The sequence below is a fragment of the Lagenorhynchus albirostris genome, chromosome 8 (assembly GCF_949774975.1).
Source record: "Lagenorhynchus albirostris chromosome 8, mLagAlb1.1, whole genome shotgun sequence".
NCBI classification, from domain to species: Eukaryota; Metazoa; Chordata; class Mammalia; order Artiodactyla; family Delphinidae; genus Lagenorhynchus; species Lagenorhynchus albirostris.
Window position 1 is genome coordinate 88,521,699 of NC_083102.1, and position 27,569 is coordinate 88,549,267.

Sequence of the window (27,569 nt, forward strand, 5' to 3'; positions counted from 1 at the left end):
TCCGCAACGGGAGAGGCCACAACAGTGAGAGGCCCGCTTACCGCAAAAAAAAAAAAAAAAATTGCTCCTCCCAATTCCGCTCCCTAGAGGCAGCCGCTGTCAGATTTACAAATTCCCTCTTGTGCACACCACTGGGAGCTGGGTGTTACATTCACAGCAGGGGGGGTCCCTGCCTCCTTTGCCGGGGACACCATCTGAGCAGCCTTGCTGCGTGGTAGGCCTGGAGCCCTGAGTAGGTCTCTTTGCTCACTTTGAACTTAGAAGCAAGAAAACCCTTATTTTTTGGTTTGTTTTAATAAACTACCGTGAATTCAAGTTTCACTCATTTTGAACCAAATGTGACCAACACAAGAAGGGTCAGAGAGATGTAGTGTTTCTGGCTTTGAAGGTAAAGGAAGGGGCCACATGCCAAGGAATGCAGGAGGCCTCTAGAAGCTGGAAAAGGTAAGGAAATAGAGTCTCCTGTAGAGCCACTGGAAAAAATACAGCCCCGCCCACACCTTCATTTTAGACTTCTGACCTACGATGAAACTCTAACATAAGAATTTTCTGCTGTTGAAGCTGCTACATTTGTGGTAATTGTTAATAGTAGCAATAGGAAATGAATCACTTTTTATAGAGTAGAGGATTATTAAATAACTTATTTTGAAAAATAGAGCTGTTAAGAGAATGAAATATTCATGCTCACTAATCAGTGCTTTTTTAGCTTGCAGACAGTTCTGTATGAAGCCAAATTGTAATAAAATTGTTTCTTGGTGAGCATAGGAAGCTTGCTTAGTAATTAGGCTGAGTCCAGAAGGCTATTATGTCTGTTTCTACCCTTTACTTACCTGGGTAGGTGTAAGGCCTCTGAAAGTGTAATGTGGTACAGAACATACCTGCCAAGAACTGGCCTAGTGAGTTCGGCAGCAGTCCTGCATGACTGTGGTATTAAAAGCCTTCTAGACGTCTCATAGCCTTAGCTCCCTGGTTTTATTTTTTCAAAAAGTGGACCAAAGAAGATGGATGGAGAATAAATCATTGTGAAAAACTTGGTCTTGATGAACTCTTTGTAGGGGCAGTGGGTGGGTACCATGGAACCTGTACCCCAGTGTACACCAGTGTCAGGCTGGTGGTTATGCCCATCATGGGTCAGGAGGTCAGGAACACAGCTTCTGAGGACTAACTCTGTTCTCAACTCTCAAATACGAAATCATTAATGGCCTTGAAATTCATGGTGTTAGCCTTGGCTCAGATGAGAATGCCCCTGAGCCTTGCCAGCCTCTCCAACATCCCTCAGTAGACCATGGCTGGGACACTGGGAGATGGAGCTCAGTTGACAATGCCTTCCTTTGCTGTGGCATAGCTCCTGCTAGACTCCCAGAAGGCACTGCTTCACCTTCACAGAGAAAAGATATCACAGCTGCCACAAGGGGCTCTGGAGTTCTGCCCACCAATTCTAACTCCTACTGGCTAGCTAACCATTTGTCCACTTTTTTTCATTTAATAACACCTTTATTATGAACTTGACTTCACATACAAAGTTAGAATGGCAATTAGACTTAACATGAACTCATTAAAAAGTTTAAATACCATGTTATAGATATGTACCATCCAAACTTCCAGAAGGTATTTAAGCTGGTAACAGATATTGCTACCCATTTTCGGACAGATCAAATAACAGCATTACTGAACCTGGCTCCCAGACAAGTATGGACCATCTGCGCCCATGTCTTAGGGAAGAGAAGCAGTCATGATACAGGCATTGTGGATGCACTAGTTCATGAACAGTTGTTCATTCTAACAATGCCAGAATTTTTACTCACATTTTTTACTTTGTGAGGAAGCCCATGACTGTTGCTCTCCTTCTACCACTCAGGGTATTGACATAACACCCATTCCTTCCAAAAGGCACCAGAAATGGGACTATAAGCCTCTTCACAAAGCAAAGCACCTCAAATTCATAGATCGTATCCCACACTGGTCTCTAATTGATGTTAGACAATATGACAGCATCACTTCCTGGAAGTGATGAAGATGTGGTCTCCTCTAGATGCAGCGGAAGAGGCCCTGAGTTCTTCCATTTCATGGCTCAAATTGCTATGATTGGGCCTTGAGCCAGGACAAGGCTCTGATTCCTGCTGCTGGGCTGGGCTGGGCAAGGCACGGCTGGGTATACAGGTGGGGGTTAGGGCAGAATCAAAGCTAGAGATAGAAAGAGTGCTGCATAAGGGGCTGGCCATCTTAGAATGAGGTTGGCAAGTATTTGGTCAGCAGGCCTGGGAATTAAGACTGAGGGCTGGGCTAAGGTCAAAGGAGGTCAAAGGAGGAGCATGCATACAAAGTCAGGCTGAGAAAGGTCTGAGACGGTGCTGAATCCAGGTAAGTGCACAACAGGTAAGTGGAGGTCGAGGTGGGAGGCAGTGAGGAGTCACTGTCAAGGGCACGCATTTTTCACCCTCATGGAAGACCTGAGTTTAATCCTGTCCTGCCAGTTACTTGCAATGCGACTTGGGTCAGTTTCCTTAAACCTGTCCCAGTTAAGGGCTTCCCTGGTGGCGCAGTGGTTGAGAGTCCGCCTGCCGATGCAGGGGACACGGGTTTGTGCCCCGGTCCGGGAGGATCCCACATGCCACGGAGCGGCTGGGCCTATGAGCCATGGCCGCTGAGGCTGCGCGTCCGGAGCCTGTGCTCCACAACGGGAGAGGGCACAACAGTGAGAGGCCCAAGTACCGTGGAAAAAAAAACAAAAAACAAAAACCTGTCCCAGTTAAATCATCTCTAAAATTTGAAAAATAATAATATGTATCCTGCAGGTGACTTTAAGAATTAGAAAGAATGCATATGAAGCATCTCACACACTATTTCTTCAATTGGGTGCATGGGTATACTTTGAGGGGCCCAAATGTTCTCTACAAAAATTTTATTTTCTGTTCTTAACTGTTTAATTTTTAAACACAGACTTTATTGTTTAGAGCAGTTTTAGGTTCAGAGCAAAACTGAGTGGAAGTACACAGTTCCCATATGCTCCGTGCCCCACACATGCAGAGCCTCCCCCCTCACCATCGACATCCCCCCTATGAGAGGGTACATTGTGACAATCAGTGAACCCACACTGACACATCATTATCACCCAAAGTCCACAGTTCACATTAGAGTTCACTCACAGTGCTGTACATGCTATGGGTTTGGACAAATGTACAATGACGTGTATCCACCATTATAGTATCATACAGAAGAGTCTCTAAAAATCCTCTGTGCTCTGTGTATTCATCCTTCTTTTCCTCCCCCTGCATCCCTGGCAACCACTGATCTTCTTACTGTACAGTTTGGTCTTTTCCAGAATGTCATATAGTTGGAATCATGTAGTACATAGACTTTTCAGATTGGCTTCTTTTACTTAGTAATATGCACTTAAGGTTCCTCCAAGTCTTTTTGTGTCTTCATAGCTCATTTTGTTTTAGTGCTGAACAATATTCAGTTGTCTAGATGTCCCACAGTTTATTTATCCATCTACTGGCTCTTAACTTTTAATCCAGTGCTTTTCAAACAGAGGTCTTTGGATCTCTGTCTGGGCTGAGCCTGTATTCCTGAGGACTCGGGAGTTTTAGAACTTGAGAAACGTATATAGTAGCATAGCATATAGTAGGTGTGCAATAAATGTAAATAACTAATGACAGAATTATTACTCATATAAGAGAAGCTAAAAATGTAGTGAAGCAGGGCTGGGCAGGGCCTGTGTTCATAGGATTTATCCCCAGAGGAGAGTCTTGTCAACTGGATTTGAAGTCAAAGCTGCTTTGTGTGTGTGTGGTGGGGGGGCAGGGAGCTTCCTGGGGACTGCCTGCGGCTGCCCAGTCTTCAAGGGGCACATCCCCAGGACAGCTGCTGGACACTGTTGTGACCTGATGGTTTCTGACAGCGCCATTTTTGAAACTTGGAGCATTTTCTCATTTGGGGTTTTCTGGCACTGTTCCTTTGATCCGTGATTTTCTAAGATTACAGAGTGATTCCTCAATTACCTCTCAAGGTCCTCCCGTTCCCAGGGCTGTGATTCACATGGCCTGGAGACCTGAACTCATTGGGAGCCGCTCAGGTCTCCCTCGCTGCCTCTTCATCCATCTTCAGCTACTGTTCCCTCTTAACCACCTATGTTCCATTTTACTGGTGTTGGAGATTCTGTTTCCAGATGGCAAGGGCAGAAATAAAACCCCAGCTGGGCACTCCCATCATCTGTTTTCCCAGCTACTCTAGGATGTTGCCTTTCTTGTTCATCTTCTTGCCCCAAACACAATTTTCTAAGGTCCATTTTTTTCCTCTCTGAGCATCCCACAGGCCTGAGGCCAGAGCTGTAACAGCACCATAGCCTGTCCTTACCTGCTGACTCTGTCTCCTCATTGTAAACATTTCCTGTGCTGATGAACAGGGGATTTTAGGTACCTCCTTGACGTTAACTGGAATTATGCCTTATCATATTTTCAGAATTTCATTTTTTAGAGCCCTCTATATTTCAAGTCGTATTTCCCTTTAGTTCTGGGGTTCTCAACCCTGGCTGCACAGTGGAAAGACTGAAGGAATCTTTAAAAAGCACTGATGCTTGGCCCCAACACAGACTAGTTGAACCAGATCTCTGGGGTAGGGCCAAGTCATGGGTATTTTTTTTTAGGTTACCCAGATAATCATTTTAAAAAGAGTTAAAATGGACTTCATTAAAATGAAAAACTTCTGCCCATTAAAATATACTGCTAATAAAAAGAGGAAACAAGTCAGACCTGGAGAAAATATTTGCCACATGTGTATCTGACAAAGGACTTGTATCCAGGATATTTTAGCAATTCCTATAACTCAGTAATTAAAAACACAAATAGCCCAACTGAAAAGCTGGCCAAAAAGCTTGACTAGGCACTTCACAAAAGAAAAAATACAGACAGCCAATAAGCACATGAAAAAGTGTTCAATATCATTAGTCACCAGGGAAATGCAAATTAAAACCAAAATGAGATACCAACTAATGGCTAAAATTAAAAGAATACTGACGACGGCAGAGCAACTAGAACTCTCATTCATTTCTGCTGGGAGAACAAAATGATGTGACCACTTTGGAAATTGGTCTGGCAGGTTCTCATAAAGTGAAACATACACCTACCCAATGACAACATTGCTTCAAGGTTTTCATCCAAGAGAAGTGAAAATACATGCACGAAAAGACTTAGCAGCTTCATTAATAATAGCCCCAAACTGGAAACAATCCAAATGTCCCTCAACTACAGAATGGATGAATGCATTGTGGTATATCCACATAATAAGATACGATTTGGTAACAGAAAAGGAGAAAACTACTGATTCATGTGACAACATGGATGTACCTCAAAATCATGACGCTGAGTGAAAACCACCCCCCCCACACACAAAGTACCTACTATATGACTCCATTTATACGAAGTTCTAGAATAGGCACAAGATATGGAGACAGGGATCTAAACATAGGTTGCTTGTAAAAAAGGGGGGCTTTCTGGGAAGCTCACGAGGGGTCATTCAGGGATGGCAGAGTTGTCCTGCATCTTGATAGTGGTGTGGGTTACAAAGCATATGCATTTGTCCAAATTCATTTTCAAAGTGGGGTCTTAAATGTGGTACATTTATATCTATACACTTGATTAATATAAATTATACCTCAATCAGGAAAGTTCAATGAACAAAATTCCCCAGATGAATTTACTGCACAGTAAGGGTTGACAGTCAATGCTACAAGGCCTCAGTTCATAATATTTCTATCTTTTCTCTGCAGTTTGAGAACCTTCTTTCCTAACACCCAGAACCCTTGTCTGCCAGCATCTTGCATCCCAATTTCCCATAACTCAGAACACCAGAACGTCAGGAGCTTCTCACCTAAGACGGTCCTCATTTCCAGCACGCCAACTACACGTCCCTGTTGGTCAAAATAAATCTAAAACACAGGGTCTTCTTGCTGAGCAAGGCAGGAAGATAACTGGAAAGGTAACCACCTGCACTTCCTGTGGGCAACTGAAACTTGTAGCACAAGTCTGGGGGGTTGAGCACTCTGGCCTTGCTTTCTTAGCTGTATGCAAAGGTTTATGTTATGTTTTGGGAAACCATCTTTCATCCACTTCATTGGATGAGCATCTTTTCACTCCCAGACTTACTGATTTTTATGTAGTTGAATGCATTCTTAAAGATAAGTTCTGTGTCTTTTTGTTTTGTTTTTTTGAATAAAACATACTTTAGAAAATTACTATTTCCATTCTCAATTCTCTCCCACCAAGACCCAGGGATATCCAAGAGGATGTTTTTACCATGGTGTATCTATAGTTTCAGGCTACTTACTGCTCATGTCCTATGCCTTGCTATCATTTTCTTATCTCTGGGAGATGCTGAGATCTGATTTAGGGTCTTTCTTGAGCTTGTGTCAAACAGCTGTGAGCAATACGGAAGTAATGTATCACCTACTCAGCAGCCTTAACTACCCAGGACTTAGCTAATAACTAAAAAGCAAGCCACAAAGAGATTCTGAAGACACAAAACTGGTGTCACAAAATCCATACACTTTACCCCAAAGTGAGTCTCCTGGATTCTCACGCACAGTCAGTTTACTCTTACCTCAGACACAGGTGTAACAATATTCACAGCCTGGTTAGAAGCATCACATTAGAAGCAGAACAGAAGTGGTTCTTACCATCAGGTATGTTGATGGCTGTAAAAAGTGACAGCTGACAGGAGAGCAGAGACAATGCCTTCCACCTTCACCTTATCCTATTAAAATAAAAAAGATAGATTATTATAAGATATTGAGTATAATCTGAAAAAATACATATATATGTAACTGAATCACTCTGTTGTACATCTGAAACCAACACAATATTGTAAATCAACTATACTTCAATTTTAAAAAGAAAAAGAAAAATCTAGGGCCTTCCCTGGTGGTCCAGTGGTTAAGACTCCGTGCTCCCAATGCAGTGGACCGGGGTTCGATCCCTGTTAAGGGAACTAGATCCTGCTAGTGGCAACTAAAGATCCCACACGCTGCAACTAGGACCCTGTGCAGCCAAAACAAGTAAATAAATACTTCAAAAGAAAAAAAAAAGAAAAATCTAGTGGCCCTTTGGTTTAGGAGCACACATGTAAAATAATTCTCAGTCGCTGGAGGCATGGCCATACGTGAGGTCAACACAAAACTGTCCTTGATGGTAATGCCTTGAAGTCATTAAGAAACGGCTGAAAGTTCCCTGCACTTCTCTCCTTAGGAAGGCAGAGGAGTGTGTAAAATGGTTTAGAAACGGGTTTCCCTGGTGGCGCTGTGGTTGGGAGTCCGCCTGCCGATGCAGGGGACACGGGTTCGTGCCCTGGTCCGGGGAGATACCACGTGCCGCGGAGCGGCTGGGCCCGTGGGCCATGGCCGCTAGGCCTGCGCGTCCGGAGCCTGTGCTCCGCAATGGGAGAGGCCACGGCAGCGAGAGGCCCGCGTACCGCAAAAAAGAAAAAAAAAAAAAAAGGTTTAGAAAGGGTTCTATCAAATCGGGTGGGAATAAACGTTTTGACAGACCAAATGAACAATTTTCAGTGTCCCAAACCTGGACTCTCCCTCCGCGCGGCTCCCTCCCTGGCAGCTCTGATGCCGTCACGTTGACGCTGCCCAGGTGGTGATCATAGAGGACCAGATGCTCCCTGCTCCGCTCCATAATCAGCCCTGCCCAGCTTCCGGCATCGGATACGGAAGTCCCCTCCTTGAAACTGCAGCGCTCAGGCAGGGCTCTGGGCCTCTAATCTGCGGTTCTCACTGTTGACGCAGTACCCGCTGCCGTGCTTCCTCGCAGCCTCTGCCAACTGCCCTACCGTCTCCTCCTACCTCCAAAGCCACAAGACTGGTTATCTCTGGGTGTAGTCTTCGCTCTACAGATACATCTGCGGCTCATCTATTAATCCCATTTATCTGAAATAAAAAGAGATGCACACAGAACTTCTACAGATGATACGATAAGGATGCTTGGAATTTGTTTTTAAATAATCCATTGGCAGGGAGGGAAGGAAAGGCACAGATGACATAATATGGTTATTGACAACTATTAGAGCTGGACATCATGGAAGCAGGTCATATCCTATGCGTTCTCTTTATGTATATTAGAAAATGTCTGTTAAAAAAAGTTACAGAAGAAAGCACATGATGTTATACAACTGAATGTAAAGTTCTTACTCTCATTTTCATGTGATACCTGAGAGGGAGCATACATTTACTTTACCATCAGCCTAACATCACTCATAATTGTTTCCTCAGCAACTTCATCCAAGAAACAAAATATCTGGGAGTTGTTGTTGTTTTTTTTTTAAAGAAGAATATTACAAGTATGTCTGCCGCTTGCTGTCCAATATCCTTTATGGTGCAGATTATTGAGAGCAGCTTTAAAAGGTCAACATTAAAGGAAACTCCATGGAGTCAGGGACAAAAGCCAAGGTGAAGTGCTCCTTTACCTAGGTCCTGGCACCTAGGCCCACGCCTGTAGTTCAGTTCTACAATCCAGATATCAGAGAGTCAAGAGGCTAAGACTGAACACACATGAATTCCAGGTATTTGGGGACTTGAATCTGCAGAAAATTGACTCTCTCTGTCAAGAAATTACTTCCCTTCTCCTCCAGTAGCTCAGCTTTTCTTCCCTTCCCTTCCCTTCCATTTCCTTCTCTTTCCTCCTTAGTCCCTCCCTTCCTTCCTCCCTTCCTTCCTTCCTCCCTCCCTCCCTTCCTTTCTTCCCTCCTTCCTTTTCTTCTTTTAAACCACCACTACCACCACAAAAACCCATAGCATGTTCATGTCAGACCTCATGGAGTTGTTGTAAAGATTAAGATGCAAATGTGGGAGAAAAGGGGAAATATTAAATTAATTAGAATAACTTTGATCATTATAATCATAACAATTTTAAAATTATGGACACTTTCAAACATATAAACATCTGTCTGACTAATATAATGAACCCCTTGTACCTATCACCCAGCTTCAATCCTTGTTCAAATGTGGCCAGTCTCCTTTTATCTGTCCCCTCATCCCATTCGCAACATCCTCCCCACCCCAGATTACTTTAAAACAAGTCCAAGGCAACATAAAGTTTTACTTAAGTAGTATTTCTAAGAGATAAGGTCTATCTCTCTTTTTTTTTTTAAAAAATCACAATACCCTCATCACATCTAAAAAAAAGACCCAACAATTTGTTAATATTATAAAATATTCAGGCAGCGCTTAAATTTCCCTGATTAGCTCATGATTTCTTTTTACTCTTGGTTTGCTCAAATCAGCACCCGAATAAGATCCACACATTGCATTCCATTGAAATGTCTCTTGCATTTTCTAATCTATAGGCTTCCTTGCCCTCTTTTTTCCCCCTAGCCATTTGTTTATTGAAGAAACTGGGCCATCTGTCTCACAGAATTTTCAACATTCTGGATTTTGCTGATTGCATCCTCATGGTATTGTTTAACGTGTTCCTTGATTACCTGTAATTTCTGTAAACTAAGAGTTATACCTTGGATATTAGTAATATAGAAGAGTTCACTTCCAAGACTGACAATTTCTTTTCTATAATTTAATTTTAAGTTTATATCAGAGTATGGTTGATTTACAATGTTGTGTTAGTTTCAGGTGGACAGCAAAGTGATTCAGTTATGCATATACATATACCCATTCTTTTTCAGATTCTTTTCCCACATATATTATTATGGAATATTGAGTAGAGTTCCCTGTGCTATACAGTAGATCTTTGTTGATTATTTTATATATAGTAGTATGATCAAGACTCATAATTTCTATGTATGACATCTCCCCACAGTGAGTAAGTACGTCCCAAAGTCTCCTGAGGTAATAGAAAAGAAGATAACTATTTTTCAGTAATGTCAAATCTAGTCTCTGTTGACTTTACCAAAAACATCTGGCCAGAATTCATCATTAGCTCCATGATGATTATCAACTAGAACGTGTTGGGCCTCCTCTCTGTGCATGAGAACGAGCATGGACAGACGGAAGGAGCGTGAACTTGGGAAACTGACAGCCCCAGATTTGAATTCTGACTTTGCCTTTTATTAAGTTCATGCCTTGTCTAATTAACTTAATATTTTTTAGTCTCAGACTCTTTATATGTGAGAATAATGTCTATCTCACCAGGCCGCTAAGATGCACCTGCCATGTAGTATATGTGTTCAATAATTGCTTGTTTCTTTTCCAATGTAGGTTAAAAAGGAGAATTTGTGTCGAAATGACAAGTCTATAGAGTTTGTTTAGATCCAAATGCAAATATGGCATTCACCAGCTTCCTAGAAAATAGAGGAGGTTTTCAACTAAGCCTTAAGAAAGGACATGCAGGCAGGGGAAGGAATATGAGAACAGGAAATGTTGTTCTCCTTCCCTCCTACTTGTACTCAGAAAACTCAGGAAATTCTTCCCAAAGAAAGCATGACCTGTTTCAGCCTGAAAAATTTGCTATTCTCTAGACTGTGCTGGCTTGGGAACATATTTCTTTTACCAAAAAGATGAGTTCACAGTAAATGACTCAGAAACATATGGATGAAATTTCCCTTAAGCCACTCAGGGGATTAGAAATTAAGGGAAAGAGTGCTTGGCAAAATGCACTTGGGGTTTTGCCAAACCTAAACCAACTGAGAAATAGTCAAGACACAAGGCAGACCTCAAATGCTGCCAAGTTTACCCATCTTAGCGGGACAGGGATTTATAATTAGAGCTGCTCAGAAAAGCATTGCCTCACGGGTGGCAAAGGACAAAAAAGCCTTTGTCCTCAACGTCTCAACGTGGCTGCTATTTCCCAGATGGGCCCTTTACAACGTACACACCCTCTTAATCATCAGGATCCTCAAAGCCACCTCCTCCAGCCGCTCGGTTCCTCTTGGACACCAAGCCCCTGACACTCTCTCCAGGCCTCTTTTGTTTCCAGGCCAGGCGGGATGTTTCTCACAGTTAATTCCCAGATGAGGGAGAACAGCTCTGACGGGTGTTCTTGAATTACAGTGAAGAGCTGTCAGGGGAAAATATGACAAAGCAGATTCTTTCTCTGACATACACTTTTTTTGTCTTCTGTCTCTTACCTTTGTCACCTTTCCACGTTTCTCCACTTTCCATGGGTTTCTTTCTCTGTAAAATGAAGGGATTGAATCAGTTGTTTTCAAACTGTGCAGCCTGGGGCCTTTTGGAGGCTTGGCTGGGCCCCAGTGGAAGGGGGCGAGGAGACAGTGAGCGATGCTCTCTTCAAAAAGGAGGCAGGGGCTCCAGCTTAAGACTTCAGGTGAACCAGGGGCTCAGGCTCTGAGAATCATGAGACTGCATCCCCTCTGACTAGACAGTGCCAGTGTCGTAGACTCTGCTTCCCAGTCTCCACTCGCTTCACCGAATGTCACTCTAGAGGTTTTTCTCCCCAGCATTCATCAGAGTGCTCCTGTGTGCCAGGCACTGTGCTAAGCTCCGGGCATTTAGCAGTGAACAAAACAGACCGAGCCCCCACCCCAGTGGAGCTCACAGACTAGTTGGGGAGCCTGGCATTAAACAAACAAATGAAGATGTAAATCTAAGTCAAGATACATAACACCGTGAAACACAAGATCGTAGTTGCACAGCAGAGCTGGGGCATGAGAGGCCCTATAGATGCTTCTTCCTATTCAAAGCATCTCCCCCCACCAGCCTGACCATTAGCTATGGAATAGCTAATTATTGTTGTCATTGAAGGTTTCCATTAAAAATATACCTCTTCTAAGAAATTAAGGAAACACTTCCACTTACCACTGCAACAAAAAGAATAAAATACCTAGGAATAAACCTACCTAAGGAGACAAAAGACCTGTAAGCAGAAAACTATAAGACACTGATGAAATAAATTAAAGATGATACTAACAGATGGAGAGATATACCATGTTCTTGGACTGGAAGAATCAATATTGTGAAAATGACTCTACTACCCAAAGCAATCTACAGATTCAATGCAATCCCTATCAAATTACCAATGGTAGTTTTTACAGAACTAAAACAAAAATCTTAAAATTTGTAAGGAGACACAAGAGACGTCGAATAGCCAAAGCAGTCTTGAGGGAAAAAAACGGAGCTGGAGGAATCAGGCTCCCAGACTTCAGACTATACTACAAAGCTACAGTAATCAAGACAATATGGTACTGGCACAAAAACAGAAACATAGATCAATGGAACAGGATAGAAAGCCCAGAGATAAACGCATTCACCTATGGTCAACTAATCTATGACAAAGGAGGCAAGGGTATACAATGGAGAAAAGACAGTCTCTTCAATAAGTGGTGCTGGGAAAACTGGACAGCTACATGTAAAAGAATGAAATTAGAACACTCCCTAACACCATACACAAAAATAAACTCAAAATGGATTAGAGACCTAAATGTAAGACCAGACACTATAAAACTCTCAGAGGAAAACATAGGAAGAACACTCTTTGTTTGTTTTTGTTTTTGCGGTACATGGGCCTCTCACTGTTGTGGCCTCTCCCGTTGCGGAGCACAGGCTCTGGACGCGCAGGCTCAGCAGCCATGGCTCACGGGCCCAGCCGCTCCGCGGCATGTGGGATCTTCCCGGACTGGGGCACGAACCCGTGTCCCCTGCATCGGCAGGTGGACTCTCAACCACTGCGCCACCAGGGAAGCCCGGAAGAACACTCTTTGACATAAATCACAGCTAGATCTTTTTTGATCTACCTCCTAGAGTAATGGAAATAATAACAAAAATAAACAAATGGAACCTAATGAAACTTAAAAGTTTTTGCACAGCAAAGGAAGCTACAAATAAGACAAAAAGACAACCCTCAGAATGGGAGAAAATATTTGCAAACGAATCAATGGACAAAGGATTAATCTCCAAAATATATAAACAGCTCATGCAGCTCAATATTAAAAAAACAAACAACCCAATCCAAAAATGGGAAGAAGGCCTAAATAGACATTTCTCCAAAGAAGACATACAGGTGGCCAAGAAGCACATGAAAAGCTGCTCAACATCACTAATTATTAGAGAAATGCAAATCAAAACTACAATGAGGTATCACCTCAAACCAGTTAGAATGGGTATCATCAGAAAATCTACAAACAACAAATGCTGGAGAGGGTGTAGAGAAAAGAGAACCCTCTTGCACTGTTGGTGGGAATGTAAATTGATACAGCCACTATGGAGAACAGTATGGAGGTGCCTTAAAAAACTAAAAATAGAATTACCATATGACGCAGAAATCCTACTACTGGGCATATACCCAGAGAAAACCATAATTCAAAAAGACACATGCACCCCAATGTTCATTGCAGCGCTATTTACGATAGCCAGGACACGGAAGCAACCTAAATGCCCACCGACAGATGAATGGATAAAGAAGATGTGGTACATATATACAATGGACTATTACTCAGGCATAAAAAGGAATGAAATTGGGTCATTTGTAGAGACATGGATGGATCTAGAGACTGTCATACAGAGTGAAGTAAGTCAGAAAGAGAAAAACAAATATCGTATATTAACGCATAAATGTGGAACCTAGAAAAATGGTACAGATGAACCGGTCTGCAGGGCAGAAATTGAGACAAAGATGCACAAAACAAACATATGGACACCAAGGGGGGAAAGTGGCGAGGGTGGTGGTGGTGGTGGTGTGATGAATTGGGAGATTGGGATTGACATATATACACTAATATGTATAAAATCAATTACTAATAAGAACCTGCTGCATAAAAAATAAATAAAATAAAATTCCAAAAAAAAAAAAAAAGACAGTATGGTACTGGCACAAAAACAGAAATATAGATCCAGGGAACAGAATAGAAAGCCCAGAGATAAGCCCACGCACATATGGTCACCTTATCTTTCATAAAGGAGGCAAGAATATACAATGGAGAAAAGACAGCCTCTTCAATAAGTGGTGCTGGGAAAACTGGACAGCTACATGTAAAAGAATGAAATTAGAACACTCCCTAACACTATACAGAAAAATAAACTCAAAATGGATTAAAGACCTAAATGTAAGACCAGACACTATAAAAACTCTTAGAGGAAAACATAGGAAGAACACTCTATGACATAAACCACAGCAAGATCCGTTTTGACCCACCTCCTAGAGAAATGGAAATAAAAACAAAAATAAACAAATGGGACCTAATGAAAATTAAAAGCTTTTACACAGCAAAGGAAAACATAAACAAGATGAAAAGACAACCCTCAGTGGACTTGCCTGGTGGTGCAGTGGTTAAGAATCCGCCTGCCAGTGCAGGGGACACGGGTTCAAGCCCTGATCTGGGAAAACCCCACATGCCGCGGAGCAACTAAGCCCCTGCACCACAACTACTGAGCCTGGACTCTAGAGCCCACGAGCCACAACTACTCAGCCTGCGTGCCACAACTACTGAAGTCCGTGTGCCTAAAGCCCACGCTCTGCAACAAAGAGAAGCCACTGCAATGAGAAGCCCGCGCACCACAACCAAGAGTAGCGCTCTCTCGCCGCAACTAGAGAAAGCCCACGCACAGCAACGAAGACCCAATGCAGCCAAAAATAAATAAATAAAATAAATAAATTTATTAAAAAAAAAGACAACCCTCAGAATGGGAGAAAATATTCGCAAATGAAGCAGCTGACAAAGGATTAATCTCCAAACTTTACAAGCAGCTCATGCAAGGTCAATATGAAAAACACAAACAACCCAATCCAAAAATGGGCAGAAGACCTAAATAGACATTTCTCCAAAGAAGGTATACAGATTGCCAACAAACACATGAAAGGATGCTCAACATCACTAATCATTAGAGAAATGCAAAGCAAAACTATAGTAAGGTATCACCTCACACCAGTCAGAATGGCCATCATCAAAAACTCTACAAACAATAAATGCTGGAGAGGGTGTGGTGAAAAGGGAGCCCTCTTGTCCTGTTGGTGGGAATGTAAATTGATACAGCCACTATGGAGAACAGTATGGAGGTTCCTTGAAAAACTAAAAATAGAACTACCATACGACCCAGCAATCCCACTACTGGGCATATACTCTGAGAAAACCATAATTCAAAAAGAGTAAAGTACCACAATGTTCATTGCAGCTCTATTTACAATAGCCAGGACATGGAAGCAACCTAAGTGTCCATTCACAGATGAATGGATAAAGAAGATGTGGCACATATATACAATGGAATATTACTCAGCCATAAAAAGAAATGAAATTGAGTTATTTGTAGTGAGGTGGATGGACCTAGAGTCTGTCATACAGAGTGAAGTAAGTCAGAAAGACAAAACAAATACCATATGCTAACACATATATATGGAATCTAAAAAAAAAAAAAAAGGTTCTGAAGAACCTAGGGGCAAGACAGGAATAAAGACGCAGATGTAGAGAATGGACTTGAGGACATGGGGAGGAGGAAGGGTAAGCTGGGACAAAGTGAGAGAGTAACACTGACATATACACAGTACCAAATGTAAAATAGATAGCTAGTGTGAAGCAGCCGCATAGCACAGGGAGATCAGCTCGGTGCTTTGTGACCACCTAGAGGGGTGGGATAGGGAGGGTGGGAGGGAGGGAGACGCAAGAGGGAGGAGATATGGGGATATATGTATATGTATAGCTGATTCACTTTGTTATGGAGCAGAAACTAACACACCATTGTAAAGTAATTATACTGCAATAAAGATGTTAAATATATATATACCTCTTCTACCTGACAGGGGAAGGTCAAGAAACAAGAGCAGAAGTAGATTATGGATTTAGCAACTGTTACTGCAGAAAGAAAGAGGACATCCTTGAGAAAACAGACTAGTGGCTTTATGTGGGTGAGGGTGGGAAGGTTTATAGCTTGGTGCACCTGGAAGGGTCTGAGAGATTCAGAAGGGAGGGGACTCAAAGTGCAAGGGAAGGCCAGACCAATGACTCTCTTCACGTATTTCACTGTTCTGTCTTGAACTCTCCTAATTTCTTTGCCCCATTCCTCACTGAGTTTAATATGCTATACATAGTAAATATTAACTCAATATTAATTTTAATTCTGTTGCTGTTCCTTTGCCTTTGCCTAGCTCTTACTCTGTACATTTTGTAAAGGGAAAAGGGATTTTTTAAAATTCTGGAGACATTTCCATGGTTCCTACTGTAGGTAAGAGAGCGAAGCTCACCAATACTAGGTTGTGGTCTACCTGACATTTTATCTGGGAGGGTGGGTGGAACTAGGCAGAGGGAGACTGGTTTATCGGCTTAAAGAGTTAAGACTCCCATGGGGCACTAGATGGCAACATTTCTCCAAATCTAAACTCAGCAAAGATGAGGACCTGAAGGTCAACCCTCACAGCTGCCAGTCCCAACACACTCTGTGAAACCTGAACTTGTGGAAGAGAAGACTAAAGCCATATGCAGTGGGAGTTCATGTCTTAGGGCCTGTGGTCCACAGGACCACAGGTGGTGTTAGCTATTACTGGTACTACCATGACCACCACCATCACCACGATCACCACCACCACCACCACCATCACCTCCATCACTGCCATCACCACCACGACCACCACCACCACCACCATCACCACCATGACCACCACCATGACCACCACCACCTCCACCACCATCACTGCCACCACCACCACCACCACGACTATCACGACCACCACCACCATCACCGCCATCACCACCACCACCACCACCACCTCCATCACCGCCAACACCACCACGACCACCACCACCACCACCTCCATCACCGCCATCACCACAACCAGCACCTCCATCACCACCACCTCCACCACCAGCACCACCACCACCACCACGACTATCACGACCACCACCACCATCACTGCCATCACCACCACCACCACCACCACCTCCATCACCGCCATCACCACCACCCCCACCCCCACCACCACCTCCATCACTGCCATCACCCCCACCCCCACCCCCACCCCCACCTCCATCACCGCCATCACCACCACTACCACCACCATCACCACCACCACTATCACCACCACCTCCACCACCATCACCACCACCACTATCACCACCACCTCCATCACCACCACCAGCACCTCCATCACCTCCATCACCACCACCTCCACCACCATCACCGCCATCACCACCACCATCACCACTATCATGACCACCACCACCATCACTACCATCACCACCACCACTACTAATTGAGTCACACATGTTATTTTTGTTGGTGCTGGAGATTAAAACTTTATTCAGACCAATTCTGGGAGGAGTGATCTAGTTAGAGATACCTATCTTTCCTTCTACTTCTACTTTTTTTTTTTTTTTTTTTTTTGCAAATATATGCTACAACCTGATTAGCAAACTGCTGCCTGCTGCCTGCTGCCTGGTAAAGAAACTTAGGAGAATGGCTTTAATGAAGAATGATTTGTATTTGGCATATCAATTTTTGGCTAGACAAATAGTTGCTTCTTATCTACTTAAGCAATATTTGAAAACAGAGTGTCCTTCCATGTGGACTGAAAGTGTCCTCCCAAGTTTTGTTTGCATTATCAATTTATTTAGCACATTCTTTCTGCCTAGCAACCACCTCCACCCCCAGGCCCTGTCCTTTTAATTAGCAACCGCTCACTGTATTTCAGTATTTCTGTTGAGGCATACGAGCTGACCCATGAAGAGTCAAAACATATCACCTGGCAAAGAAACTTCATTTGCTGAGCTTCTTATACAGTTGGACTGGTCTTAGGAACCAGAAGTTGAACCTAGGTGAGCTTATGTAAAAGACTGGGAATCCAGGTGTTCAAGAGGATGAGAATGGCAAGGGGAGTGGGTGGCAAGGCAGAGTTACATGACCAAAAGTTGACAGCCAGTCACTTGTTTTAAACTATCCCTTTTGTGCCTTAAAGCCCCAGTGCCCCATAGCTGCCACCTGACAACTGTAGATTTTTTTGCAAAGGTCCATTAATGTGTTTAATCAACACTTAATGATTAACTTCTAACATATGCCCATGTGGTTCCAAGCTCCAGGGTTTCAGCAGTGAGCAAGTTATGGTGCTTACATGCTGGAGGAGGAGAAAAACAAAAACAAATAAACACGTTGCTAAATATATTATAATTCAGGTTTGATAAGTGCCAATGAGAAGAATGAGACAGGATTTGTAGTGACAGATAGCATGTGTGAGAGAGTGTGTGTGTTTCCACTGGCTGATTGGGTTAGATTCATCAAGGAAGGCTGCTGGAAAGGGCTGACATTTAAACAGACAGACTTGAATGCAACAAGGGGTGAATCATGTGAGAGGCCCTGAGCTAAAAGGAAATCACATGTCTCCATTATTATCAACCGGCCTGAGTCAATTGGGTCAGGATGCACAGCTCTTAGGCCTTACTAGTTGATAATAGCTGTTAAAAGAAGACTGAGGTATATAAGGGTAAACTATTTACCCTACAACTTAGCTCACAGTTTGGAATGGAAGCAAATCTTCTACCAAATTTGGTCATACATACAGAAATTTATTAAGCATTTTTAAAAATCTTTATTGGAGTATAACTGCTTTACAATGTTGTGTTAGTTTCTGCTTTATAACAAAGTGAATCAGCTACACACATACATATATCCCCCTATCTCCTCCTTCTTGCGTCTCCCTCCCACCCTCCCTATCCCACCCCTCTAGGTGGTCACAAAGCACCGAGCTGATCTCCCTGTGCTATGCGGCTGCTTCCCACTAGCTATCTATTTTACGTTTGGTAGTGTATATATGTCAATACTACTACTATTAACAGGTTCAAGTAGTTTATACAAACCATTTTGTAAGCTCGGGGGAGACCCAGCACTCTGTCCTTCTAGGATCTCTTACTGTGGCCTTGTGTGAGAGGGTCACTTGAGGCAGAGGCAAAAACTCACCAGAGGCAGGATTCTATTACACTGACACTCAGCAGCAGGCGACCAGAGCTCCTCCTCACCAAGGCTCAGAAGCTGGACCACCCAGGATCAAGCCTCAGGGGCTGTCCCTAAGGGTACACATTTGTAGTGGTTAATTTTATTTGTCATCTTGGCTGGGCTACGGTGCTCAGCTGCTTGGTCAAACACCAATATGGATGTCCCTGTGAAGGTTTTTTCTTTCTTTCTTTTTTTTTTTTTTTGGCAGTACACAGGCCTCTCACTGTTGTGGCCTCTCCCGTTGCGGAGCACAGGCTCTGGACGTGCAGGCTCAGCGGCCATGGCTCACGGGCCCAGCCGCTCTGCGACATGTGGGATCCTCCCGGACTGGGGCACGAACCTGTGTCCCCTGCATCGGCAGGCGGACTCTCAACCACTGCACCACCAGGGAAGCCCTGAAGGTAATTTTTTGACGTGATTAACACTTAAATTAGTAAACTTTGAGTAAAGCAGATTACCCTCTCTGGTGGGGGTGGGCCTCATCCAATCAGTTGAAGGCTGTAAGAGCAAAGACTGAGATCTGCATTGAGGGAGGAATTCTGACTCCAGACAACAACACAGATTCTGCCTCAGTTTCCAGCCCTTGGACTCATCAGTTAAGAGTTGCAACAATAACTCTTACCTGAATTACCAGTCTGCTGGCATGTCCTCTGGACTTTGGACTTGCTACCCACAGAATTATGAGTCAACTCCTTATAATAAATCTCAATCTCTTTCTTTCTCTGTCTATATGATCTATCTATCTAGATAGATAGATTAGATAGACAGATAGATAGATAGATAGATCTCCTATTAATTCTGTTTCTCTGGAGAGCCCTGACTAATACGGATTTTGGTATTGGGAAGTGGGGTAACAAAGACCTAAAGATGTGGAAGCGACTTTGGAATTGGGTAAAGGTGGAGGCTGGACAAATTTGAAGTGCATGATACAAAAAGCCAAGATTGCCTTGAAGAGCTTGTTGGTAGAAATAAGGACGTTAAAGGAGATTCTGGTGAGAGCTCAGAAAGGAAAGAGAAGAGCTGTAGAGAAAGTTTCTATTGTCTTAGAAAATACATACGTTATCATGAATAGAATATTGCTAGAAATACGAATGCTAATGATGTTTCTGGTAAGGTCTTAGAATTTTGGACATGGACACAGATAAGCATTGAGGGAAGACAGTGTGAAGAGACACAGGGAGAAGGCAGCCTTCTAGAAGCCAAGGAGAGGTCTGGAACAGATCCTTCCTCACAGTCCTCAGAAGGAACCAACCCTGCCAACTTCTTGATTTTGGACTCCTAGCTTCCAGAACTGTGTGACAGTAAATATCTATCGTTGAAGCTGCCCAGACTGTGGTGCTTTGTTCTGGCAGCCGCTGCACGCTAATGCAGTGCTATCAGCCTCAGTGGTTTCCTCTTCCCTATTTGTCACCAGTCAGCTTCTCTGGAGCAGGTGCTGAGACAGAGCTTAGGGTGCAAAATATTTATTAGGCATCAAACCCTATAAAAGGAAGGGGAAGAATCCATCATCAAAAATGAATGCAGGGACTTCCCTGGTGGTCCAGTGGTTAGGACTCTGCAGTTCCACTGCAGGGGCCGTGGGTTTGATCCTTGGTCAGGGAACTAAGATCTTACATGCTGCGTGGCACGGCCAAAAAAAGAAATGAATGCAAATGACATGAAACCAGTTAACATATATGGCCAGCTAGTTCTAGTTCTGCTTTAAAAAAAAGTTCAAAATAATTGAATATCACAGTATAGATGACCTTTAAGCTTCACTGATACTTGTTACACTTGTTTTCTCTTACTAGTTTATCAAAAGTATGATGTAATTAGGTGTTTATTTCCAAACTGATGGAGCTTTATAAGCTATAAATCAAAAGGAATTATTAATGCTAATAACTTAATATACTATGGATCTAATAAAATAATAATTATTATTATTTATTAATAATAACTGCTCTATTTGAATCTGCTTCAGTTAGAAGAATTTAAGCTGAGTAAAACTTAAGATAAAATTTTTAAGAAGGTGGGGAAGGAATCGAGATTGGGCAGAGTGAAAAGTTGAACAATAATGCACATCCCAGGAGGCCTCAACCAACCCAATGTTGAGCTCTGGACTGAATATTGCCCATCAGGGCCATCTTGCACTGGGTTAAAACAACTGGGGCTTTATCCCCACCTGGCACAGTCACTGGATCAGGGCTGCCCCAGGAAGGGTGGCCTTGGGGGAGGAGGCTCTCTACAAGTGAAGGTGTGGGTCTGCTGACCACATCGCTTGCAGCATGGCACCAAGCCCTCCCTGGGCCGCACATCTCTGTAGCTATGAGCCACATTGCTCAGGGAACAGGGAAGAGTGGCACGTGGCTAAGTATTTCAGTCAATCCACACATCTGGAATACCTTTAATTTCACCAACGGGAGTCCATTTCTAACGTTCATCTTACTTATTAACAACAAACTAATTTCAGCAATAAAAATCCATTTCTGACATTCACTATGCTAATGAACAAAGCCTGTGGTATTCAGTGAGATATGGATCATGGAAGCACTCGAGGTGGTGGCTTCTGGAATGTAGCTTTTCTGATAAATTCCTAGATGACTATCCTGGAGTGGGATTTTCCATTAGAGCAACTGATGGTCCTTGGAGTAAAAGCTTAAAGCTTACACAGACCAGCACACACATAACATGAGCAACCCTACCTTGCTGAAGTATTTCAAAGTAAATCACACACATCCCGACAACTGTCTTTTCAATACGCTTGTCTTTGGGGTCTTAGACATCTACTCCCTCTTCTTGTCCAATCACACTGTCTTAGGGACTATTTAGTTGCAAGGAACAGAAACTACTCAAACTAGTTGAATTTAACGAGGGTTACTGTCAGGACACAAGGATTCAACACACAACCTCCAGACACTGAGGCTGGCAATGAAGACTCTCTGGGTCCCTCAGAGTGGAGCTGGGTGCTGGGATCTCAAGCTCTTCCTGCCTCTCTCCTGGGGCCTCAGGCTCTCCTCTGCTTTTCTCTGTGTGTCAGCTCCTATCTCCAGCTTCTCTCTGCCTTTCCACTTACTCACTGGCACACTTCCTCTGTCTTGATTCGACATAACCACCATCGTTGGACCATCTCCATGTCTCTTAGGTCAATGTCTTGAGAGAGAAAAAAAGAAAGAGAAAATATGACAGGCACAGCCCTGCCGATAGCCTAGCGTCCCTTGAGTTGGTTGAACACCGTGGTCCAGTCCCCTGTGGCCAGGAGTGAGGTATGAGCAAGACCCAAGGCCAACGGGTTCCTCCTTCTAGGGGCCGTGGGAGGACAGATTCCCCAAGAAGAGGATGAGATGGGGGGGCTCTGACCAGCATCTCTGGCATGTCCACCCCAGTCCTACTTACACCTCTGTGTGTGTGTGTGTACATGCACAAACACACACAGGTACACACAGGCACACCACATGTAATTGATTAAGCTAATCCAAGAGTTACTGCCAAAGGCCATGTGTTCAAATTACAGTATTCAACTACACACATATATGTGTCTTCCTCGATCTGGTTCATAAAGGAATGTCTTCTGATTATCTTTCTCTGAAACCTCCTCTGCTACAAATGCCACCTTCCCAGCTGTAACCCAAGGAAGTCTGAATTGACTTTTCCTCAGTGACAGCCACTTCTACCTAGTCTGGGTGATGCCATGGCTAGAATGGTGTAGTGTGTCCCTCACAGACACACGTCGTCAAAGGCTGTGAGCCCAGTAGCTCATGACCAACCCTATTCTATAGTAGACTCTCCAAGGAAACTCTGGCTTTGGCCCCAGCTCTAACTGGACCTCAGGACAAGCTACCAACCCTGGGAACTGATTCATGAAAGCAGAGCTGTCCTCTAGTCTGGGTACATAGAAGCCTCAACTTGTTCTCTGTTTCCTTTCATGCTTGTTTGCATCATTCGGAATTTCCCAGGGACACCAGTGTGTCATCTAATCATATCAACCAGGCATCCTTAAGCAGGCAAAGCAATGATGCAAAGAGAGCCCTGGGTCCAGCTTGGTGGAACCACTCACTTCTGCCAAAGGCAGAGACAGGGCAGACATCTCAGGCAGAAAGGACCCTGCCAAAGTGTAGACCTCAGAAACACTTAAAGAGGAAAGGCTGCTGTTCCTTTCCAGACCCCCTTGCTAGGGAATGAATAGGGAAGACCTGAGTAAAAACCTATATTTGCCTGGTCCCCCTTCCCTCTCCCCTCTCAAGTTCATATGGCTGGAGAACTCACTGGCTTCCAGGAATAATTAGGTAAGTGTTTGCTGGAATATTCTCTCCTGGAAGCCTGCTGGAGAAACTTCCAAAACTGAGGGCAACTGAATGAAAGCTTTCTTCTTTTCAGTTTTACCTGAGTCTAGCTGCCCTGGCAAGTGCCAAGGGGTCCAGACCTGTGTGCTGGGGCCCCTTGCCATGAAGCCCAGGAGGGGGCAGGGCCTCTGGGCCCTCAGGCAGCTGCCCCAGGTGTCTGTCTAGGTTTGTGGGTGGTTCCATGTGCCAGCTTTGCCATAGAGCCTCTCACTGGGAAAGGGGCCCTACTGGTCTTTGATCAGCCATTGCCTTTTGGGGGCCTCTCGCTGCAGAGACACTAGTCCTGGCTGACTCAGTCATCTGCCTTCACAACCCCCCTTCCCAGGCCTTTGCCGAGGGATCCACGAGGGGTTAGGGCTCTTCTTCTCTCCCCAGACAAAGCCCCCAAGTGTTCATTCATCCTGTCCTTTCTTCCCACGGGCAAGCTGGCTGGTTCACTGGCAGGTGCTGATGCCCATTAGGGAGATCCCTGAGCTGAAAACACTGAAGAGCCTGTCCCCACCGAGAGCCAGCACCCAGATCCCAGAAACACTTTCCTTCCTGACAACAAAGCCTGCCCGCCCCGGTTCAGTTACTGACAGTGGGACTTCTTGCTACAGTAGCAAGAGCAAACAGCAAACAAACAAAAGAAAGAACCAAACCAAACCAGATTTGTAGGTTCTTCCTGTATATCCCTTCCACACAGTTCCTTTTCTTTCCCATGACTACAGGGGTAGGAATAAGACAGATGAGGTGATGGAGGTGGGGCACCATTCTATTTGAGGACACGTGCGCTGTTTGTGTATGTGGGTGTTCTATATAGTCCAATAATAGGGGACAAACAGGCTACCAGGGCCGTGATCTGGAACCCAGACTCTGAGCCCAGTTGCCTGGGTTTGAATCCTGGCTCCATCACTTCCTGGATTTGTAACATTGGGTTAGTTACTGAACTTCTCTGTGCCTTGGTTTCCCCGTGGAGTAAAACGGGGGATAATATTAGTACAGCTGTCCCACAGTGGTGTTGCGGGTACTAAACAAGTTAATACATAGTAAGCATGTCCAGCAGTGTCTGGCAAAGAACACACTACATGAATGCTCGCTCTTGTCATAGAGATAGCTATGACATGAGATTTGTCTTTCCATCACTATAAACTTGGTTATCACAGCTTATACCATAATTGGGGAGCAAGTCTCATTTATAATTTATTTATAATGAATACCTGGCTACTTCCAGAAAAGAGTTAAAGCAGCTGAACAATGACAGTAACTGGAAAATCTGTCAGTGAAGGTCTTGTTTGTAGTAACTTTGTAAAGGATAGGAATTTTTAACCTGAAGGAAAAACTTCTTTCTTCCTTCCTTCCTTCCTTCCTTCCTTCCTTCCTTCCTTCCTTCCTTCCTTCCTTCCTTCCTTCCCTTCATTTATGATAGCGTTGTAGTGGAAAGCATCCTAACCTGTAAATGGGGAGACCTTTGTAAAAATCATGGGAATGATGTAGTACTCAGTGACTCTCTGTGGGATGCAATAATACCATGTCTGAGCAGCTGCAATGTGCCAGGACTGGATGCTTCACAGATGCTCCCTTTGATTCTCATAATCAGCTCTGTGATGGAGAAGATACTATTATTTCTACCTTGCAGATGAGGAAGCAGAGTCAGGGGGTTTAAGTGATCTGCCCAGTCACAAAGCAGGTAAGTGGAGAAGCAGTGCTCCACCCCCGCTTCCAATCCTCACATACATCATTCACTTGTATCCTGAATAGTTTCTGTTATGGGTTGAGTTGTGTTCCTCCAAAAGATGTGCTGAAGTTCTAATCCCCAGTACCTCAGAAAGTGACTGTATTAATAATATTAGTCAAGGTTCCTTAGAGAAAGAAGACTATCTATCTATCTATCTAGAGATTTATTGTAAGGAATTGGCTCATGTGATTGTGGAAGCTTGGCAATTCCAAAATCTGCAAAATACGCTGGTAAGATGGGTACCCAGAGAGAAGTTTCAGTCTGAGTCCAAAGGCAGTCTGTCTGCTACCAGAATCCCTTCTTGTTAGGAGGAGGTCAGCCTTTGTTTTATGTAGGCCTTCAACTGACTGGATGAGGCCCTCATGTTATGAAGGGTAATGTGCTTTACTAGAAGCTCATGGATTTAAATATTAATCTCATTTAAAAAATACCTTCACAGAAACATCTGACTAATGTTTAACCAAATATCTGAGTGCCATAGCCTAGTCAAACTGACACATAAATTAACTATCACAGTGACCTTATTTGCAGGTGTAATTAGTTAAAATGCAGTCCTAGGATAGACTTCAATCCAATATGACTGGTGTTCTTATAAAAAGGAAAACTTGGACACAGAGACAGACAGGCACACAGAGAAAATGCCACGGGAAGATGAAAGCAGAGATTAGGGTGCCAACAAACCACCAGGAGCTAGGAAGAGGCATGGAACAGATTCTTCTTCAGAGCCTTCAAAAGGAACCAATTTGCTGACATCTTGATCTCAGACTTCTAGCCTCCAGGACTGGGAGACAAATTTCTGTTGTTTAAGCCACCCATCTTGTGATACTTCTTCATGGCAGCCCTAGCTTCCCATAATCCAAACAGTGCAGAAATAGAGAACAAAGATACCAACTCCTCAGCTTCAGAATCCATTATCCAACTATGGACAGAAGAAAAATCTGAAATAAGATATAAGCAGGCAGCACCCATTTCTCCCTGCTTTCTCTCCATCCACATCCTCCCCCACTTCCAAGCCAACAGATAAAGCCCTCAACCCGAATAGACAGAGGACAGTTGAAGAGGAAATAAGAGAGTTAGACGCAGTGTGGAAGTTGTGCATCCTTTCAGTCCTCCCTACACGAGCCAGCTCACAGATGTGGGTGTGTCTGTTGAAGATACACAAGGGATTCCTTCTAAGTTTGGAGATCTGAGAATGGAAAGGACCTGTGCTCTGTATGATGGATGACGTGCAGGGCAACTGTAAGCTTGCTCCATTGTTGTGTATCAACCATGGGGTAGAAATGGCAGCATGTCATACAGGGCCAGAGGCTATCCTGAGTTCCCTGTATTCCTAAAGGGGTGTGGGTGGCCATCAGAAAATACCCAAGACTCCTGAGTGAGACACAAGAGAGAGCAGGCCCATGGGGCCTTGAGACCAGAACGAGGGGACACTACATCAGAAGGGTGCAGCCCATGGTCAGGACTGTGGGAGATCTGGGAGGAATGTTTAGGCAGGATGGGGTGCATCTGAAGCAGCAGGCCATCAGAGCACCAAAAAGTAGGTGTCTAGCCACCACCCCCTTCCCAAGCCCTCAACACCATGTTGGCAAATGTGAAAGCAGCCAGACATTAGTGTCAGCTTCAGGGATAAGGAGAAAGAGGGAGAAGAAAATCTTGATTGTGAATCGGCTATAAAACCAGACTGGGGGCTTCCCTGGTGGTTAAGAATCCGCCTGCCGATGCAGGGGGCACGGGTTTGAGCCCTGGTCCGGGAAGATCCCACATGCCTCAGAGCAACTAAACCCGTTCTCCACAACTACTGAGCCTGTGCTCTAGAGCCCATGAGCCACAACTACTGAAGTCCACCCACCTAGAGCCCGTGCTCCGCAACAAGAGAAGCCACCGCAATGAGAAGCCCGCGCACCGCAACCAAGAGTAGCCCCCACTCACCGCAACTAGATAAAGCCGCGTGCAGCAACAAAGACCCAATGCAGCCAAAAAATAAATAATAAATAAATTTATATATATATATATATATATATATATATATATATATATATATAAAAAACAGACTGGCTAGGAAGGCACTGAATTTGACTGTGTGTATCTGAAAATAGCTAGATTAAATTTTCTGTATCAGTTTAAATGAGAATCAGACGGAAAATCTCCTTTCCTGGTCATACCTTCATACACGTGCAGATTTGTGCATACACATACACATTTGGCATCTGTTGGCAGAATCTGCTGTTTCTCCCTGACCACCATCTTCTGAATCAGAGCTCCCCAAGGCTGGGGACCTTAGGTAAGTCACCCCTTATGTTGTGCCCTGGGGAGGTCTATGACGGCAGTGATGGTCATGTCCAGATGACTACTGACCATCCATTCCCATGCCTCAGGCCCTTCCTCAGGACTGTTTATCCACGAATTTTTTTTTGTTTGTATCTATTAAGCAGCCACTTTGCCTATGAGTCCTCCACAGCCAGATGTCTGTGACATGATATCTATATTCTCACATTATCTGTTGAGAGACAAAGGCAGCAGCTTGAAAGGCTTGACTGGTAAGTTCTAAGTGGTGGTCCATAAAGTCATCAGAACAGAAGGCGTTATCTGCATGTGAACGTGCTTTCCAAGAAGTAACACACACATATTAGTAACATTCACATATTTCCTGCTGCTGCTG

General features: G+C 43.9%; 1 protein-coding gene and 1 long non-coding RNA gene across 2 annotated transcripts in view; one reads left to right on the forward strand and one right to left on the reverse strand.

Annotated features, from left to right (window-relative positions):
- Positions 1–27,569, forward strand: part of CDHR3 (cadherin related family member 3) — a 151,800-nt gene that overhangs the window by 43,539 nt on the left and 80,692 nt on the right. The window lies entirely within an intron of this gene.
- LOC132524376 (uncharacterized) lies at positions 6,705–11,200 on the reverse strand. The gene is made up of 3 exons (XR_009541845.1): positions 11,077–11,200; positions 7,569–7,927; positions 6,705–6,750 (listed from the first exon to the last, which is right to left on the reverse strand). It is a non-coding gene; the product is annotated as an uncharacterized LOC132524376 (long non-coding RNA).